Genomic DNA, 14665 nt, shown 5'->3' on the forward strand with positions numbered 1-14665 from the left:
TTTCAACTTGACCATTACGAGAGCAGCATGATTTTATTTATGATTATTGCTGTTGTAGAGGTGTTAAATATACAAAGTATGAAAGTTGTAATTTCATGAAAGTACTTTGTAATATCAGCTTCCTTTGCCTGATTGATGTTGCTTTACAGTCTTATTTGTCGGCATTTTGTTCAGCGAGTTAATGATTTTTCCATGCTGTGAGGTCATATATGTTGCAGGCACAGAGCACCAAAGATTTTTCCATAGACACAAAAGCAATGCTCTGGCTGTAGCATCAATTACACACACTCGTATTTCCTAGGGTGCTATATAAATATGTACAAAAGGATTGCTATATCAAATACACATTTATGATCAGTGCATATTTATCTTCCTTCTGACAATGCTTACCCTGCTTATAGTAATCTACATGGGCTTGTTGGGGATATCACTACTGGGCGTAAACCGGCCTATCTGGGCCGGGTTAACTTCGTCAGTAGTTAAGTATGTTAAAGCCCAAGAAGGCAGATGAGGGCTCAAGGCCCATAGTCGGTTCAAGGCCTGTAGCCGTAAACCGGCGTTGGTATTTAACTTGTATTGTAAGTTAGGAATAAGTAGAGACCAAATCGGACACATCTATGAGCCGGTATTGGGACTCTGTGAACCGACGGACGTCGCCCGTGTATATAAGGGGATGACCCGGCGGCGGTTCAAGGACAACAGACAACAACTCGAGACATAGGCGAAGCTTGTTTGCTCCCTGGTCATCGAAACCCCATCAATTCCATCACAACTAGACGTAGGCTTTTACCTTCCTCGAAGGGGCCGAACTAGTATAAACTCTCTTGCGTCCCTGTGTCCGCTTTAACCCCTTCAAGCTAACCCGCCGCGATGGCTCCACGACTAAGTCCTTTCTCAAGGACATCTGCCGTGACAAAACCACGACAGTTGGCGCCCACCGTGGGGCTATCGCACGATGGTTTCAAGTTCTTGGAGGGCCGCTCTGAAGGACTCGAGGGCTACGCCGTAGGCCGGATGACTAAGAGTCGTCTCGGCAAGCTTTACATCGACGATGCAGGCTGGGGCCCCGAGGCCGGCTCAGTTGAGTACGGGTACCGGGTCCCCTTTGGTGGCATACACGTTTTCATCGGCAAGATCGGAGAACCGGGCCCTGAGCCGAATATCTGCACCGACCTCGTCGAAACGGCTCAGCGTACGCGATCTGCCTGGGTTAAACTGGCCATGAAGCGTGCCTTCGTGGGAGTCATCCATGGAGGAGGTCATGAGGATGGATCGGGATCTGGCGGCAAGACCGTCATTTACTCCAGCGATGAGTCATCAACCGGAGAAACCGAATCTCTATATCAACTACAAGATGGCCGGATTGGTGGCTGTTCCGACAGCGACAGTATTCCGGACACCTCTGATCTGCCCAACCAAGTTGGAATATTCATGGCCGGCACACAAGCAGTGCTTCATTCTTCGACCGCTGCGGCAACAACCTCCGGTTCAGCAGCGGCGACGGCTGCCGGGGCAGGAGGCCCTGTGCGCCCGCCGGCTCAAGTTCTATCAGAGCTATTTGATGCATTGCTGTGCTTATGGCGGAAGCTAATCCGGCGGATCAGGACGTCCACAACACGGAGATTTCAAAGGTAAGGGAACAGATCACCCAGGCCAAGGCGGACTTGGCAGCTGAGGATACCAGGATGGCCACAGAGCGGGCCGCTCTAGACGCACAAGCCTACAGGCTCATGTTGGACCAGAACGCGTCACATGAAGTCATGAGGAGGAAGTACCGATCCTGTTTGCCTCCGGTTTTCGAGGCCAGAGACCTTTTTAACACCCCGGGAGCAGGAACCAGTAATCCAATGGAGGGAAACCGGGCGGAAGCTCCTGGGACTGGTGCGCCGGTTCAGCCTCGTCGGATGGATCCGCCTCGTCAAAACACCGTTATACCTCAGGCTGTTTCAACACCTCCGGGTCACTACTCCAACCCAATGGACAATCTCGTCGCCGCTGCTGCACGGTTGGAGGCCATTCCAATTGAAGGTGACTCACCGCAAGCGATAGAGACGCGACGGGTCAAGGAGCTTCTTAGGACAGCTTTGGACCAATAGGAAGCATACTCGTACAGCCGTGACCGGATCCACTCGACCCCTCTCCCAAGCCAGAGCTATAGCAGGCGTATGGAGGAACCGGAAGTGTCAAGTAATGAACTATGTGGAGCACCCCGCGGCAACAACCCGGCAGGTGGTGCTGATAACGGTCAGGAAGTGGTGGACCGGGCCCGAGCACGCAGGGAGGCCGAGTTAGCCGCACAATATCAGGCTCGGCAGCTTACGCCGGTTCGTCCAACTATTTCGGTCGAACCCGGTGTTACTTCTAGCTCTTTGGGGGTGCCTTGCCTTGTCCCCGCTTTACGCAATGTGCGCCTGCCAAAGAATTTCAAGGGCCCGCGCAAGGTACCAAATTACACGGCGGATCAACCCCCAGAGACATGGGTGGAGAGCTAGGAGATGGCCATGGAGATGCTGGATGTGGATGATGCGGCATGTGCGAAATACTTCACCATGATGCTTGAAGGAACGGCCCGCACTTGGTTAAAAAGCTTACCGGACAATTCTATCAGTTCATGGGCCCAATTACGAACCCGGTTTATCAATATTTTCAAGGATACATGTAAGCAGCCCATGTCGATAGTAGACTTAGCTGCCTGTGTCCAGGAGGAAGGAGAATCGACGACTCATTGGGTACGCCGGGTCTCACAAGTGTTGCATTCATCAGACCGCATCAACGCTGACACCGCAGTCTTAACGCTAGAAGGCAACTGCCGGTTTGGGCCCCTAAAGCTGAAGTTGGGACGGATGAAGCGCCATTGCACTGACATGGGGACCCTCATGGCTGCTTTGGAAAAGTATGCTGATTCTGATAGTACCAAGGATCCCGAATCTGATGATGACAAGGCAGGGAAGGGAAAGAGGAACAGCAACTCCAAAGGTCAGTAGCATCACTGGGTAGGCAATGGTGGTGGAGGTAAGCGTAAAGCGGATGGTAACATGGACTTTGTGGCTAATACCAACCCGCAGGACAATGGCCAGCGACGCAAGGGTAAACCGAAAAATCGCAGTGGGGCACCCAACCCTAACCCGGACCGTCTAAATTATCTACTGAGCCAGCCCTGTCCAAGACATGGGACGAAGGAGGTGCCAGCAAACCACCTTTGGAAGGATTGCTTCATTATGCAGGAGTTCAAGAATTCTAATGCTTTCCGGTATGATCACGGCTCCGACGGTGGCTCAGGATCCGGGCCGGGTTACGGTGGAGGAAATTCCGGTTCAGGATTTGACGGTAATCTGGGCGGACATAACAATCAAAATAATCAGAACAACCAGGGTGGTTACAACCAGCAGCAGCAACAGTCAGGTTACTAGAGCAGCCCAAAGCAATTGAGTAGTGGGCAGTACCATGTCTTTACCACTAGCTTGGAAAAGCGAGATCGGAAGGTTCAGAGGCGGGCAGTCAACTCTGTTGAACCGGTCGTGCCCTGTTATCTACGCTGGTCTGAACAGCCAATCATATGGAGCAGAGAGGATCACCCTCCCCAGGATGATAATCCGGGTCAGTTGGCTCTGGTGGTGGCGCCTCAGGTGGGAGGTTACAAGTTCACCAAAGTGCTCATGGATGGAGGGAGCAGCATTAATATCTTGTACTATGAGACCTTCCGTCGTATGGGACTAACAGATAAAAATCTCAAACCGTCTAATATGGTGTTCCACGGTGTGGTACCTGGCAAGTCAGCATATCCTGTTGGTAAGATAGCTCTGGAAGTGGCCTTTGGAGATGACCATGATTCCAGGTCGGAAACATTGACGTTTGAAGTGGTGAAAATCCAAAGTCCATATCACGCCCTGTTTGGGCGATCGACCTACGCCAAGTTTATGGCACGGCCATGTTATGTGTATTTGCAGCTCAAGATGCCGGGTCACAAGGGGACAATAACGGTTCACGGAAGCCGTAAAATTGCTTTGGAGTGCGAGGAAGAAGATGCGGCCTACGCAGAGTCGGTTTGTGCCACCGAGGAGCTAAAGTATTATAAGGACAATGTTGATCCGGCGGACATGACTCCATTAAAGAAGCCAACTACGGAGCATGATCTGGCCCTGAAGTTCAAATCGGCAGCAGAAACTAAGCTTGTTGACTTCGTACCTGGCGATTCGTCCAAGCAGTTCAGCATCAATGCCAACTTGGATCCGAAATAGGAAAGCGCGCTCATCGAGTTCATCCGTGAGAATCGGGACATTTTTGCATGGAAGCCCTCTGACATGCCAGGTGTACCGAGGCAACTCGTTGAGCACACCCTTAATGTGGATCCTAAATACAAATTGGTGAAACAGTTCCTCCGCCGGTTTAACGAAGAAAGACGCAAGGCGATTGGAGAAGAGGTAGCCAGGCTCTTAGCAGCTGGCTTTATTGTTGAAGTTCTTCACCCTGAGTGGCTTGCCAATCCGGTGCTGGTCCTTATGAAAACTGGCACCTGGCGCATGTGTGTGGATTACACAGATCTTAATAAGGCTTGTCCAGAAGATCCTTTTGCCCTCCCCCGTATTGATCAAATTATTGATGCTACGGCGGGTTTTGAGCGTTTAAGTTTTTTGGATGCATATTCTGGCTATCATCAAATCAAAATGGCAGTTAAGGACCAGGAGAAGACAGCATTCATAACTCCCTTTGGAGCCTTCTGTTATGTGTCTATGCCCTTTGGGCTCAAGAGTGCCCAGGCAACTTATCAACGGTGTGTACAAAATTGTCTTCACAAGCAGATTGGCCGTAATGTACATGCTTACGTGGATGATATCGTGGTCAAGTCCAGGGAAAAGGAGACTCTGGTTGACGATTTGAAGGAAACCTTTGATAACCTGAGGACGTACAAGATGATGCTTAATCCGGCCAAGTGTGTCTTTGGTGTACCGGCAGGTAAGTTATTGGGTTTTCTGGTGTCCAACAGGGGAATTGAGGCTAATCCGGAGAAGATCACCGCCATCACTTCCCTGACTAAACCGAAGTGTATCAATGATGTTCAACGCCTGGCAGGCCGGATTGCCGCGTTAAGCCAGTTTATCAGCCGCCTTGGGGAGAAGGCAATCCCTTTGTATCAGATGTTGAAGAAGACGGATTAGTTCGTGTGGAGTTCCGCTGCTGATGAAACATTTGAGGACTTAAAGCGGCAATTGGCCAATCCGCCTGTGCTCGCCGCTCCTATTGACAAGGAGACGTTACTGCTATATGTTGCTGATAATGCTCGTGCGGTCAGCGTGGCTATTGTGGTGGAGCGAAAGGAGGCAGGTAAGGAGCATCCGGTTCAACGTCCGGTCTATTATATCAGTGAGGTACTCATTGAGTCCAAGCAAAGGTATCCGCATTGGCAGAAGCTGGTGTACGGAGTTTTTATGGCAAGCCGGAAGCTTAAGCAATACTTCCAAGGGCACCCAATTACGGTGGTCAGTTCTGCTCCTTTGGGGGATATCATCCAGAACCGGGAAGCAACTGGCCGGATTGCCAAGTGGGCTATAGAGCTTGGGCCGCACGGATTGAAGTATGTGCCTCGGACGGCGGTTAAGTCTCAAGCACTTGTTGATTTCATCAATGATTGGAAGGAACTGCAAGCACCTGAAGAAAAGCCGGATCACACATATTGGACCATCCATTTTGACGGATCCAGGCAATTGGAAGGCTCGGGGGCTGGAGTCGTATTAACTTCCCCACGAGGTGATAAGTTTTGTTACGTTCTCCGCTTAATGTTCCCTTGTACTAATAATGCAGCTGAGTATGAAGCCCTGCTCCATGGTCTCCGGATGGCTAAGGAGATGAATCTAAGTCGAGTTAAGTGCTTCGGTGACTCGGACCTCGTGGCTCAACAAGTGTCTGGCACTTGGGACTCCAGGGACCCACTCATGGCAGCATATCGTCGTGAGGTGGATATTGTTGCAGGTCACTTTAAAGGCTATCAGGTGGACCACGTGGACCGATGGAAGAATGAAGTGGCGGACGCCTTAAGCCAGCTAGGCTCTCAGCGCAAATCGGTCCCGCCCAACATTTTTCTGGATGTGCTGCACAACCCGTCGGTCAAGCTCCCTGGTGAAGCGGATTTGGCTATTCCTGATCCGGAGGCTCAATTGGTGGCAGCTCTTCATGTCATTCCGGATTGGACGCTTCCTTACCTGGCGTACATGAACCGGGGCGAGTTACCAGAGGATGAGATTCTTGCCCGACAGATAATCCGGCGGTCCAAGTCCATGACTATTGTCAACGGCGAGTTGCATCATTGCAGTGTATCAGGGGCGTTTCAACATTGTGTGTCTCCTGAAGAAGGCTGTGAAATTTTGCGTGAGATCCACGAAGGAGATTGTGGTCACCACGCCGGTTCAAAATCTTTGGTAGCTAAAGCGTTTCGCCATGGCTTCTATTGGTTAACTGCCCATGCTGATGCGGAGGATCTGGTCAGACGATGTGACGGTTGCCAAAAGTTTTCAAGACGTGCTCATGTGCCGGCTCAAGAATTGAGAATGATTCCAATTACTTGGCCGTTTGCGACTTGGGGGATGGATATGGTTGGGCCTTTCAAAAGGTCCAAAGATAAGAAGACTCACCTCTTGGTGGCGGTTGACAAGTTTACAAAGTGGGTGGAGGCAGAACCTGTTAGCAAGTGTGACGAAGCCACGACGGTTCAGTTCATCAAAAAAGTGATTTTCCAGTTTGGCTTTCCACACAGTATCATCACAGATAATGGTACCAATTTTTCCAAGGGTGCCATGCAGGAGTTCTGCGAACGGGAGCATATCCGGCTTGACGTTTCATCAGTGGCACACCCACAGTCCAATGGTCAAGCAGAAAGGGCTAATCAAGAGATCTTGAGAGGCATCAAGCCCCGGCTCATGGTTCCTTTGCAGAGAACGTCGGGTTATTGGGTAGAAGAATTATCATCTATGTTATGGAGCATCAATACCACACCCAACAGATCAACAGGATACACACCGTTCTTCATGGTTTACAGAGCGGAGGCGGTTCTTCCCAGTGATATCCGTCATGATTCACCTCATGTGACGGCTTATGTTGAAGCGGACAACGAGACAGCACGGCAAGATGCTTTGGACTGGTTGGATGAAGAGCGTGACATAGCAGCCGCCCGATCGGCGATTTACCAACAGGATCTTCGTCGTTATCACAGTCGCCGAGTCAGAACCAGAACCTTTCAGGAAGGAGATTTGGTGCTTCGGCTCATCCAAGATCAGACTGATATGCATAAACTATCCCCACCTTGGGAGGCGCCTTTTGTGGTCAGCAAGAATCTGCACAACGGGTCATACTATCTGATCGATATTCGAGAGCATAAAGACTCACATACATCAGAGGAGGAGACCAACAGGCCGTGGAACATAGCTCATCTTCGGCCTTACTATACCTGAGCCATTGGCTCTACTTATGTACATATTACGACGATGTATATATTATGATTAAATATAATAAACCGGAACCTCAGCTAAAGTGGGGTATGTGTTCTTTTACATCATGTGTGGTTACACGGAGTTGTTCTAAAGTGGCCTCCAGTTTACCCCTTGAGTTAGCTTTTCAAAAGCATCATGTCATATCACTTGGGGGCTTGGTCGTGTCTGAACCAATGCAATACCTCTCGATAGGCGAGAGCCACCAGATCACTTGGGAACTTGGTCACGTCTGAACCAGTCATGCCTCTTGATCGGCCTAAGGCCACAGAATCACTTGGGGGCTTGGTCGAACCCGAACCATTGCCATGCCACTTGATCAGCATAAATGCCACGGTTTCATTTGGGGACCTGGCTGACTTGAACCATAGCTACACCTATCGAGAGCTTGGTCGTGTTCGACCATGGTAACGCCATCTGATCAGCTCAAATAAGCCTCCTTTTGCAAACGGTTTTGTCATTGCCTTTGCTTTACACTTTTCTTTGAAAGATATTTCTTTCTTTTTATTGCATTTTTTAAACCGACAAAATTTTAAACTGGTTCACACTGTCTATTGACGGAACACGGTCCATTTTTAATCTGGAGACTTTTTGCTCGGTTTGATTTTTTCCCTATTACGGAGTAACACGGTGTTTATTACAACCCGACACGATTTACATGGTAAACCGGCATCATATATATACAAGAGCTTCTATCTCCTCCAACAGTGTTGGTTTATAAACCTCCGCTTCAAGATTGGCCAAGCCAACTTCACGCCCAACGATGGCAGGTATTATGTATCTCAAAAATTTGGTCATATACTTAAATTTCGGATGTTTTGATTTCATATATGCAGACATCATATTCCGCCTGACGGTACAACCACGGTGGCACTTTAAGATTTTTTTTATTGCAGAAAGTAGTTTGGAAAGTTCATCACCCAAAGGAAGAGCAAGTTGCAGTAATTATGCACGAAGGCATATCAACATCAAGAGTATCAGCTAGCCTATTACAAGGCAACACGGTGCCCACAAATAAGATCATTGTTTTTCGCAAGGGAGAAGCAGTTTTAAACCAGCTTCCGGTTCAAGCTTGGTCACCAGCCTGTCCTGATGGTTGTGGGTCATCCGGCGCCACTTCAACTTCAGTTTCTCTACCCAGCGGCTGGAAATCAACAGTTGTTCAGTCGATTCCCATTAATGCTCGAAAGATAGATTCATCATGGATCAGCAACGACGGTTCAATATCGGGAGCGTAAGTACGCTTACGGATTGGAGGGATAAGATTTTCCGCTTCATGAGTTGGTGCAGCTACTCGCTTGTTTTGCTTGTCATATTGGGCCTGATAATGAGACAAGTCTGCTTCTTCAACCAATTGACAAGCTAGCGGACGCACCTCCCGGTTTATTGCTCGCAGATCCGCTTCACTAAACTCTGACCCGTCTTCCTTCAAGCTGGGATAGCCCTGAGCCGCTTCAATAGGATCAAAATCCGGCACCCAAGCTTTTGCCCGGATTAAGGCATTGATCGCCGGTTCGAGCAGCAGATTTCTTCAGCTCTTCAACCCGGGCAGGAAGCACCGACAGTTTCGTCAGAGTGTCCTGAATCAAAGTGGGCGCCGGTTTGTTGTGGGATGCAATACAGATGATACGCTGTGCACCAGTGTACAATTGTTCGATCAACATATAGGCGGCTTTCAATTTCTTCCGCACATCTGACCCCAAGTGACCAATGCGTGTCCCTGAAATATCATAAAGGGTTAACAAACCGGCAGCTCTGTAAGACGGCACAATCAATTCAGAAGTCAAACCGGCTTACCAAAGATAGCAGTGGTCATGGCATGCACGTGCCGCTTTATGCTGGTCAGTTCATCCGCCACCGGTTTTAGTGCAGCCTCGGCATCTTCTGCTCGTTTGATTAAAGCGGATTTTTCAGTGGCCCAATCCGCCCGCTTCTTCTTGAAGCTCTCCTTAAGTTGTTCCATGGCGCTTAAAGCGCTGGTTAATTCCTCTTTTGCTTTGGAGGTTTCAGCTTGTTGGGATTTCAGATTTTCTTGGAGATCGGCGACTTGGCTTTCTTTCGTCTTCAGCTCAGCCTGCAGGCAGACAGTTATATGATTCAGCAAAGCGGTACAAGGATTGAAGTACCAACCACATAACAAGTTATGCACTTGGCACTTGGGGGCTAATGCATATTCGATCTTCATCTTTCAATTGCTTACAAAGTCCCAAGATCAATACAAGTATTCAACTTGGCACTTGGGGGCTAATGGCTATTTGCTCGTATATATTCTAATGCGGCGATATCAATTACTTAAAGTCCTGGTTTAACTACGCTAAGTTGAACCGGCCCTTGGGGACTACATCAGCGAATTTCAGAGCATTAAGATTTATATTAGTAAGTCCCGGTTTGAAAGAAGATTACAAACCGGCCCTCGGGGGCTAGGAGCGTCAACAAGAATTGAAATATACAAGCAGGAAAGAGCATATGGAAGTTACCTCATATTTATCTTTCATCATGTTAACCAGACCGGCTTCATAGTCACGACTGGTATACAGCCGGTTCAGGTAGCCGAAATGGATATCTTGGGCGTTCAGAGTAGTGTAAGTCGCCAGATCAGCATTCCACTTGCCTTTGCCAAAGGCAGCAAATTCTTCCTTGGCAATATGTTTGGACAAAGCGACAGGATTGCTTGGCTCTGTCTGGCCAATGCCAGTAATGACAACCTCATCATCCTTGGCATCGCCGGTTTGCAGTGGGGCTGTTGGCTTGTCAGTAGGCTTTGTCAGACCGGTGGATTTCTCAATCCGGATGGAGCTTGTGGGCTGATTGACAGGACTTGAGGTATCAATTGGTCTTTCTTCAGCAATAAGATCGTCGTCTTGCTGCGGTGGATAATTGGGTATATCCTCAGGAATAGGCGCTTCAAGATCTGGTGTTTTGCCCGGTTCAAGGACGGCATTCTCTTCGGCCGCTTTGTCCAGGTGAGCCTTCTTGCTTAGCCTAGGCTTGGCCCTGAAAGGAATAACAAAATCAAATACAACATATGTTCCAAGGTGATGTACTGCAAATATTATGATAAGTATAGCTTACCCAAGCACCGTTTTGAGCGGTGGCAGCTGAGTAGCCGATGACTCGCCAGAGGATGAGTGGGAAGTAACCTGGTAATCGGAGTCACATGGATTAAGAGGTTGACGAAAGCAGCCCACTTTAGGACAAGCACTGACAAGCAAATTAGAGACCTCTGAACGGCGTTTCCGAACCGGACTGTTCGGTAAACCGACGGAGGTAACTACCTGGCTGCTGTGCCGGGTTGTGCGACGAGCTTTGTGCTGTTGGGTCTTCATAAGAAATTTGGGATCCAAATAAGCAAGAGGATGAGCAAATTTAACTTTCCGGTTTGCCTGACGGATTTTTAGTGAAGGCAAAGGTTCTGAATCAGAAGAGAGAATAATTACCTCTGCAGCATCAGCATGGCTGGCTTCGGCATCATCCTGACAAATATCATCATCAATAAGACGCATGAAAAATAAGCCAAGTGAGTCAAGCCCTACCTCAAGGTCCGGATCATCCACATCATCATCACAGCTTTAGTCTTTTGCCGGGTTGCTCTTTCCGGTTTGTCTGGTTTTTCTGGTTTCTCCTGCGGCAGTTTCTTGCTCCAAAACGGATCATTGCCCTGGTTACACAGACACTGATATTAAACAATGACCAGATATATCAATAACAGACTCAGCAAAAAGAAAAATCAAACTCTTACAGCTGGCGGTTTGTTGGTTGCACAGAAGGGAAGCAGGCCGGTTTTAGCACAGATGTGTTCCAGTTCATTCAGCATCTTATTCACAGCCTCTGTGATTTCTTCGTCGGTGAGCTGGATATTGGCATGTCGCAGTGGGTCATCAACACTGCCAGTATACTCGCACATCAAACTGGAGCGCTGACTAAGGGGTAGTATGCTCCATGATATCCAACAGCGAGCGAGATTAACCCCTGTTAAACCGTTAGCCATAAAGGCTCTGAGCTTGGACAATTGAGGAGCGTATTTGCTTCTCTCTTTGGCAGTCAACCTTTGCGGAAAGGGGTGTGTATTGCTAAGCCGCTCCGGACGAAAGCCAGGCAAAGGATTTTCACCAGCAGGGGAGGTGTCTTTGCAATAGAACCATGTTTGATTCCACTCTTTGGGGTGGCTATGTAGCTTGGCATGAGGGTATGTGACATCTTTCCTTTTCTGAATCGCCACACCGCCCAATTCCATATTGGAACCATCAGAAAACTCAGTACGGCAGTTTAGATGGAAACAGTCTCTGAACAACTCCACTGTGGGCTCCTCTTGAAAGAACGCCTCACAGAGCACTTGGAAGTGACACGTGTTTGTAACAGAGTTGGGACCAGTGTCTTGTGGGTGGAGTTGAAAATCAGCTAAAACGTCCCGGTAAAATTTAGAACCGGGCGGCTTAAAGCCCCAGGCTAAGTGATCTACGAAAACGATGACCTCTCCTTCTTGAGGTGTGGGAGGGCATTCTTTGCCAGGAGCCCTCCAATGGATGGTATCTTTGCTGCCTAAGGCGCCGATCAGGACTAAATCGTCCAGTTGAGCCTCTGTGACGCGAGAAGGAACCCAGTTGCACTCATATACTTGCTTGGCCATGATGAAATCTACAAGGTAGATGATCCCGGTTCAAAAATGCATTGATTAAGGTACATTGGTATATGCAATGTTAAACCGGAGACAGATCTATCTAAACCGGAGTTTTATGAAGCAACAACATCTGGCGGTTCAACAAGGGGACTAATGGTATATACAGGTATGGCAATTTTTTCTACAAAGTTAAACCGCCTGGTCTAAACATTGAAGCAGATGAGTAAGTTTACAGAAACAGATTTCATAAGACTTCTCTACAGCGATGGATCTGAAGCAAGTTCAGAAAATAAGGAAAATATTCAAGGTTCAAAAAAGAACAGTACTGAATCAATGGGCAGAGATACATATAGATCTATGATCTTGAGGCATGAAACTGAAGGCGGATGCTAAAAGCTACCGCTACACAGAGTAAGGATTCACAGATGCATCTAGGAGTTATCGTATGAACATGAAATAGGCGATGAACACTAGAAGAACATGAAGCCCTAGAGCAGATCTGTGTTGAAAAGAACAGAAGACTTACTGGAGATGAGAAAGACGCGGAAGGTTGCCGCGATGCTCTGGTGAGCCCAGGTTGATGCAACGGCCAAGGTTGATGCAGAGGTTGACGGTGGCGGCGGAGCTCCGAAACTGGGCGACACGAGGAAGACAAAGCACAAGGGCACGGAGGGGAAAAAGAAATGACCCTTCGGTCCTATTTATAAGGCAAGGGATAGGAGTCAGGCGCGAAAATCAAGGGACCATGGGTTTAGAAACGAAGATGTCGCCTTAATTGTCGCAGACCTATTAAGGTCCTTTATAACAGGTGACGTCACGCCGGTTTACAACGACCAGAGAAGTTGACATCACGGCGGTTCAACAAACTACAAGAAGATATTGAAGATGAAGATTTTTGCTAAAGGATTGACATGAACATGTTCAAATCAATCTGGGGCCTAATGTTGGGGATATCACTACTGGGCGTAAACCGGCCTATCTGGGCCGGGTTAACTTCGTCAGTAGTTAAGTATGTTAAAGCCAAAGAAGGCAGATGAGGGCTCAAGGCCCATAGTCGGTTCAAGGCCTATAGCCGTAAACCGGCGTTGGTATTTAACTTGTATTGTAAGTTAGGAATAAGTAGAGACCAAACCGGACACATCTATGAGCCGGTATTGGGACTCTGTGAACCGACGGGCGTCACCCGTGTATATAAGGGGACGTCCCGGCGGCGGTTCAAGGACAACAGACAACAACTCGAGACATAGGCGAAGCTTGTTTGCTCCCTGGTCATCAAAACCCCATCAATTCCATCACAACTAGACGTAGGCTTTTACCTTCATCGAAGGGGCCGAACTAGTATAAACTCTCTTGCGTCCTGTGTCCGCTTTAACCCCTTCAAGATAACCCGTCGCGATGGCTCCACGACTAAGTCCTTTCTCTAGGACATCTGCCGTGACAAAACCACGACAGGCCTGGTTCCTTTTAATATCAATATTTGTCATCAGATTCTGATATACATTGTTTCAGTCCAAAATGTACAGGGTGCACATTTTCTACATTTAATTTCGACTAAGACTTTCTTTTCTTGGTGGTATGATCACTTATCAGCAATTTGATGGTTATCTATATATGTTGAATTTTCATAGCATTTTTAACCTCCGATATCAGTATATTTTCATAATATAAATTGTTCAATTTCATTTCCAATGTATTTTACTCATATATTTTTATTATTTCATAATATGAATGGTATGACAAATATATGATTTAGTCTTTTCCAAAAAAAATCTTGACTCATGTATTTTTCAAAATTCCTTTCATTCTTTTAAAAATAGACGGGCGCGGCAACGCGCACCATCAATGATCTAGTCATAAGTGATGTCCCGACCAGATTCTTTCAACGTCAATGATTTTACTTTTTGGCAAGATACTTTGGAGGTACGTAAAGCTATAGATCAGCGAAGGATCAACGTTGAGGTTAGGTAAAGAGGCGATTTGTCCACTTCTTCTAGGGTGGCCGCTACGATGGTGCCGGAGTTGAGTGACGGGCATTGGTATCTTGCTCAAGGGTTTCTTCAGCCGAGATTGTAATTTTCTTTCTCGACTAGCTAAGGGTAGTTTTTGCAATAGCTAGGGTTGTCGTATCTTTTTTGGTTATGTCAAGTTGGTTTTTCAGTGGATCGTAATTTGATATTTATTTTATAAATGAGACACACATTACATCGAGAGAAAAAAATCAAGGCTACAGATCAACATGACCTCGTGTGTCCCGCATGACCGCCCAGGACCTGTGTAGTGCGTACGCCGGATCGTAGGCTCATACACGATATTAGAGCAACTCTAGCAGACCCTGCATCCCGTCCTGATCCGTAAAATAACCGCCAAAGTGCGGGTCAGGGCTTGAAAAACGTCCCGATCAGACCCCACATCCTGCCTCGTCCCGCAAATGTTTTTGCGGGGTGCGGCAAAACATCTCCCCCAACCTCTAGATTCACGGGCTAGAGGGACGACCCGAGCTCAGCCCCTATCCGCAGCGAGATTTGGCGGGAGGGACATTTCCGCGCGGCCATTCCCGCTCCCCCCCCCC

Source organism: Triticum dicoccoides, chromosome 3A, assembly GCF_002162155.2.
Source record: "Triticum dicoccoides isolate Atlit2015 ecotype Zavitan chromosome 3A, WEW_v2.0, whole genome shotgun sequence".
Lineage (NCBI taxonomy): Eukaryota > Viridiplantae > Streptophyta > Magnoliopsida > Poales > Poaceae > Triticum > Triticum dicoccoides.